This window comes from Colobus angolensis, unplaced genomic scaffold, assembly GCF_000951035.1.
Source record: "Colobus angolensis palliatus isolate OR3802 unplaced genomic scaffold, Cang.pa_1.0 Scaffold210, whole genome shotgun sequence".
NCBI classification, from domain to species: domain Eukaryota; kingdom Metazoa; phylum Chordata; class Mammalia; order Primates; family Cercopithecidae; genus Colobus; species Colobus angolensis.
The window spans coordinates 3770997-3778032 of NW_012115267.1; positions in this window are offsets into that span (position 1 = coordinate 3770997).

Below are 7036 nucleotides of genomic sequence, written 5' to 3' on the forward strand. Positions count from 1 at the left end.
CGCAGAAGTGATGACTGCCTGCAGCTATTGTAAATGTTAAAGTAAAATTAATGTTGGGTGTACACCCATGTTCATAGCAGCGTGACTCACAATAGCCAAATGTAGAAGCAATCTGTATTAGTCTGTTTTCAAGCTGCTAATAAAGACATACCTGAGACTGGATCATTTATTTAAAAAACAAACAAACAACAACAAAAAACAGGTTGAATGGACTCACAGTTCCACACGGCTGGGGAAGCCTCACAATCGTGGCAGAAGGTGAAGGTGTAGCAAAGGCACATCTTACACGGCAGCAGGCAAGAGAGAGTGTGCAGAGGAACTCCCCTTTGTAAAACCATCAGATCTTGAGAGATTTGTTTGCTATCATGAGAACAGTATGGGAAAGACCCACCCCATGATTCAATTATATCCCACTGGGGTCTCTCATGATATGTGGGGATTATGGGAGCTACAATTCAAGATGAGATTTGGGTGGGAACACGGCCAAACCGTATCACAACCCAAGTGTGTACTGGCAGATGAATGAATAAGCAAAACATGGTCTATCCATGCAGTGGAATATTATTTCACCTTAAAAAGGAAGGAAATTGGAGCTGGGTGCAGTGGCTCCTGCCTGTAATCCCAGCACTTTGGGAGGCCAAGCTGGGCAGATCACTTGAGGTCAGGAGTTTGAGACTAGCCTGGCCAATGTGGTGAAACCCTATATCTACTAAAAATACAAAATCAGCTGGGTGTGGTGGCAGGCAACTGTAATCCCAGATACTCAGGGGGCTGAGGCAGGAGAATCACTTGAACACTGGAGGCGGAGGTTGCAGTGAGCTGAGATCGTGCCGTTGCACTCCGGTCTGGGCAAAAAGAGTGAAACTCTGTCTCAAAAAAAAAAAAAAAGGAAAGAAATTCTGACCCATGCTACAACATGGATGAACCTTGAGGAGATTACGCTAAGTAAAATAAGCCAGCCACAAAGGGACAAATACTACATGAGTCCACTTATAGGAGGTCCCTAGAGGAGTCAAATCCAAAAACAGTCGAGGTTGCCAGGGTCCAGGGGAAGGGAAATGGGAAGTTGGTGTTTAGTAGGTGCAGAGCTTCAGTTTGGAAAGATGGAAAAGTTCTGGAGATGGATGGCGGTGATGGTACAACAACGTGAATGTTCTTAATGCCATGGAACTATACACACAAAAATAGTTAAGGTGGTATATTTTAGGTATGTTTTACCACAATGAAACAAAACTTTAAAAAAATGAAAGTGGGTGCCTAACTCAGCAAATAGTAGCCCTCAAAAAGTGTTCACTGAACAAGTTATTTTTGTCTTGGACTCTGGGACAGCCCTGTGGATGCCTGGAGAGAGCTGGCATGTCACTCGCAGCCGAGGCCCCTGGGTCCGAGGCGGTGCCTGGCACACGGCAGGTGCTCAGCAGATGTTTGAAGGGGGAATGAACAGAGAAGGTCAAGTGGAAACCCCTGCTTGACCTTATTTCTACCTCCCACTCCACCCACTGTCTTCCCTTCCGCATCACCATCGCAGAGCAGACTCAGCTCTCATGCCCCAAGTGGCAGGGACCCTCAGGAGTCACGTTGTTTATCCTCCTCCCTCCAGAATAAGTGTAGCAGACAGTCACTGTCCATGCTCTTAAATCCCTCTGGGTTGTGTTTCTAACGCTCTGTGATGGATGGGACATTCCTCCGTGAGTAATCCCGGCTTCTTTCACTGTGATTGAAACCTCCCACATCCACTGTCCAATTCTTTCCCCATGAGAAATGTGAGAGGGAGCTCTGAGAGCAGATGGGGGCTGCCAACAGGGCTAGGGTGAGGGAGGTGATGAGATTGGGACTCAGCCCCCTCTCAGAGACGGTCAGCCCAGGCACTGTGTTATGGATAGTAAGCGGCCACTCCTGGAGGCAGGAGATGGGTTATGTGACCTTGGGAGGTCCCCTTCCCAAGTCGCAGGGATTTCTGGGGTCTGTGAGGCCCCCTGCAGATGCTCCAGGGCCAGGCTGCGTGAGCGGCCACTCGGGAGCTTTCCCTGGTGAGTGTGTTCCTAAAAAGCAAAGGAGGCCAGTTAGTGACTGCCGAGTCTCATGGAAAACCCAGAGAAATAATTGTGCAGCAAAAGGGCACAGAGGGAAAATATTAACAAATAATGGAAAACTCACAGATTAGGAAAATGAATCCAATCCTCTAACCAGAAAGAAGAGAATCCCTGACTAAGAGAAGGGCCTCGCTTGAGGTTCAGTGAGTTTCCCATACATCTTACAAATTATGAATAACTAGTATGATTAGTATAAGAAGGCAATGTAAGCGCAGCAGATGCATGGTTAATTAAATATACAAGCAGAACATACATGACCGTGGCCATGACAACATTCTCCCAAGTGCCATCCTGCTGCTGTCTTCCAGCAAGCGTGCTTCATAGGAGAACTGATAAAGAAATATATCAGTTTCCCAAAGCATGCACCCTAGAACCCTATGTAAAGATGGACTTCTTTACAAAGAGAAAAGATGGCAGTGATCAAATGAGTTTGGGAAATGCTTCAATTTATATCTGCCTCTTGGATATTAATATATGTTAGCATAGTAAAAGATTTTTAAACACTGCAGTAAGGATATCTTTTGTATTTGCTTCATCTAGCATTTCCCCAAATTAATTTTGTACAAAAAACATTTGTCTGCCAATATCTATCATTCTGTGGAAATGGAATTTCTTGGGACACACTTGGGAAGCACTTAAGTATATCATTCAAATGCGCATGAATTCCTCAATGATTCATTAAACAGTGCTCATTCACTGAGATTGGCTGTGCTGTCTGGCATTAGGAACACAGAGATGGATGAGACTTGGTCTGTGCCCACCAGAAACTCAAGGTCTAGGGGATGTCATGGGCAACTGGTTTAGCAGGGGCTGTGCAGTGCAACCTAACAATTGGATAGGAGTTGGAATGGAGGGAAGGACACAGGAAGTCACCTGCCTCCCAGGCCAGGCAATCAGGGAAGGCGTCACATAGGACATGGTGCTTGAGTGGAGCTTTTAGATCAAGTAGAGGGTCTTGCCAAGCTGATGCTGGGAGAGGGACATTCTAAGAAGAAGCTCATGCAAGGGCTCAGAAACATGAGCGAAAGAGGCTACAAGGAAGGGTGCACATTAAAGGAATCTGAAGAGGGGAAGCCAGGGAAGACTGGGGAGAGATCAAGGGACCCACCACCTTTGGGAGTTTAGACTCCATCCTAAATTCAGCATCAATGGAGGTTCTAAGTGTGTGATTGTCACTTGCCATCACCCTACATGACCCTGCCAGCACTGGGTTTCACTGCAATAACCCTGAAACAGATTGGAAAGGGCAGTTGCTGAAAAGACAGCCTCAGCAGGGGATGGGAGGACCTCAGCAGCAGGGATGGAAGGGATTACAGACAGGATCTCCAATCCTGTGCAAGGGCTGCACTCGGGTAGGCAGTTTTTATTGGAGAAGTCAACAGTGGGAAATCCCATGCAGACAGCACTTGTACATAGGCAATGATAATAAGGTAATTCTGTCACCAGGGTGTGAGATCTCTGGCATGGGACTTGAGGACAAGACTGCAATCCTGCAGGCAGGGGAGAGCAGAGGAGGTGGAGATGCAAGAGTAACTTGGGAATGCATTTTTTAAAAGAGTAATGTAGAAGAGCAGTGGTTAAGATGGAAAACCCATATGTGGGGCACAAGCGTCCTTTTGATCAAGAACAAATAAAAAACCCTGATGATGCAGTAATAATAAACTCAGAGGCAGATGGGCAATAAGGTTGACTTAAGACTAAACATTAAAACTGGGGTTCCTTAAAGCTCTGGTGCCTGAGATCAAGACTGATTTCAGAGCTTAGCATGAGGTTGGTGATAAAGGGCCTTAGTTGTGAAGTGGAGAAGCTTCACGAAAGCTGGAAGCCAGGCAGGTCCTGGCACTTAGAGCTGTATCTGGCTGGCAGGTCACACCCACTCAGCAGCCCTCCTGCTCTGCCTGTCTGTTATCCTTGCTGCAGGAACCAACGAAGCTGCACATGGCTCGAGCTGCCATCTGGTGGCTGGCAGCAAAATTTATGGGACCCAGGTCTCTCCCTTCCCTCCCATTTCTCTGCCCTCACCTCTTCCCAGCAATCTGCAGTCCTTTGTCCAAAACATAGTGAACTTCACAGCCAAGCATGGTGGCTCACACCTGTAATCCCAGCACTTTGGGAGGCTGAGATGGGCTGATCACTTGAGGTCAGGAGTTCAAGACAAGCCTGACCAACATGGTGAAACCCTGTCTCTACTAAAAATACAAAAAGTTAGCTGGGTATAGTGGCACTCACCTGTAACCCCAGCTACATGGGAGGCTGAGGCAGGAGAATCACTTGAACCTGGGAGGCAGAGATTGCAGTGAGCCAAGATGGCACCACTGCACTCCAGCCTGGGCGACAGAGTGAGACTCCATCTCGAAAACAAACAAACACACAAAAAAACACAATGAACTTCAGATCAGACCTTTGCTCCCATATAGACATCCTCTATTACTCCTGTGCCTCCCCTGAGCTCTCACCCAGTTGTCTCAGAGAAGGGCTCCCCACACCCTACCTTGCTTTCTCTTGCTTTTTTCATCATTTTGTTTTGGAGCAGAGGAAGATTTTTTAATGACCTCAATCATAAATGATAAGAGATAGTGAAGGGTCTGTATTAATGAAAGGAAAATGTATTCTGTTTGAAGTGGAGCAGTGTAAAAAAGTAACACCAGGCGCAGTGGCTCACACCTGTAATCCCAGCACTTTGGGAGGCCAAGGTGGGTGGATCACTTGAGGTCAGGAGTTTGAGACAAGCCTGGCCAACATGATGAAACCCCATCTCTACTAAATATACAAAAATTAGCCAGGTATGGTGGTGCACACCTGTAGTCCCAGCTATTTGGAGGCTGAGGCAGGAGAATTACTTGAACCCAGGAGGCAGAGGTTGCAGTGAGCCAAGATGGCGACACAATGCTCCAGCCTGGGTGACAGAGCAAAAATCCATCTCAAAAAAAAAAAAAAAAAAAAGTAGTCCATCGTCACAGTACAGCACCTGCTGGTTCTTGGAAGCACCCTTGGATGAATGCAAAAGTCTCTGTATGTATCTCTGCATTCTTTTGATTAAATTAAATTTTCCTCAAGAACTAGTATTTGGGGAAAGGAAATGATAACTTCATCACATTGTTTTATTTTATTCAAATTAGAGGTTCCCAACCCCTGGGCCACGGACTGGTACCATTCTGTGGCCTGTTGGGTCACACAGCAGGAGGTGAGTGGCAGGTGAGCGAGTGAAGTTTCATCTGTATTTATAGCTCTCCCCATCGCGTGCATCACCACCTGAACTCCGCCTCCTGTCAGATCAGCGGTGGCATTAGATTCTCACAGGAGCCAGAACGCTATGGTGAACTGTCCACGCGAGGGATCTGGGTTGCACACTCCTTATGAGAATCTAATGCCTGATGATCTGTCACTGTCTCCTATCACCCCCAGATGGGACTGTCTAGTTACAGGAAAACAAGCTCAGGGCTGCCACTGTTTCTACATCATGGTGAGTTGTACAATTATTTCATTGTATATTACAATGTAATAATAACAGAAGTAAAGTACACAGTAAGTGTAATGTGCTGGAACCATCCCGAAACCATCCCTTCTCCCCAGCCTGTGGAAAAATTGTCTTCCACAAAACTGGTCCCTGGTGCCAAAAAAGTTGGGGGACTGCTGATTTAAATTACATACAAGTTTGCAACAGAATGTATTTTTTATGGAAATACATGGCATTTTAGGAAATGGGTTTGGGAGATTTCTGGATGTGGAAGCATGTGACTAGCTCCAAATGAACCCGTCCATATGAAGGCACTCCCCACATCATCACTTCCTTCGCTTTGAGATTGAGACGGGCCCACCAGGAGAGATGGATGGATAACAGCAGACCAAATGGATGTGGCCTACACGGCTCTTTCACGTGACGAAGACAGAGGACTCACTGACTGAGCTTCTGGCTCTAGAAATGGTACCATGGACCTTGTACGGGGACACTGAGGGACACAGCAGCCGAGGAGCCGAGAGCCCAGGCCACTGTGAGGGCCAGTGACCTCTGTAAGCTGTGCTCACAGCCCCAGGCGGACAGCTCACAGAACCGAAGGCGAGGCTTCCCTGGCAATTCAACAGACTTCCAGTCACTTGCCCTTTCCAAGTGAGACTTGCAACATGAAGCCAGATATGACTATCCAATGAGGCCCTACAGTCACCGTGAGGCTCCACGAGAATGCACTCAAGTTATGAAACGACAGTAATGTCACTGACCCACATTGCAGGCTCTTAGATCTGTGAGAGGTGCTGTCTGTGCCACTGCTCCCAGGAGAAGCAGCAGGCATGGCTCCTGGGTGCCATCCCCCACCCCTCCACCGCCCCTCTCGCATGCACGTACACACACACACACACACACACAAACATTCTCACTTAAGCCCTCCCCTTATTTGGGGATGAACAATGGTCTTTGCCTTCCCAGGACCAGGAGAGCTCCCGGCCGCCTCAGGGATACTTTGCTCCTCTGTGTGTGGGTCCCCCTCAGTGGGATCCGGGAAGCACACTCCTGCCTGTCCTGGAAGAATTGGGGCACTCCATGGCGACCGTGATGGCGACAGGCCAGGCCGCGAGTGAACTCCACAATCCTGTGACTTTTAAAGGAGAATATTGATGATATTCAGTTTCTTTTCTTGCCTGCTTTTTTTTTCATTCCTTTTCTCTACCCTCCTTTCTCTCAGGCTTTCTCATTCTTGTTCCATGACTGCTTTCTGTCCACCAGAGGTGATTCCAGGATGCCCACACAGGAGGGCCTTGGGGCTCTTGGACAAGTGTCTTGGGCCTGTGTTTCTGCACAGCACTTTTCACAAAATTGAGAAAACAGCCAGGTGCAGTGGCTCATGTCTGTGATACCAGCACTTTGGGAGGCCGAGGCAGGCGGATCACGAGGTCAGGAGATCGAGACCATCCTGGCGAACACGGTGAAACCCCGTCTCTACTAAAAA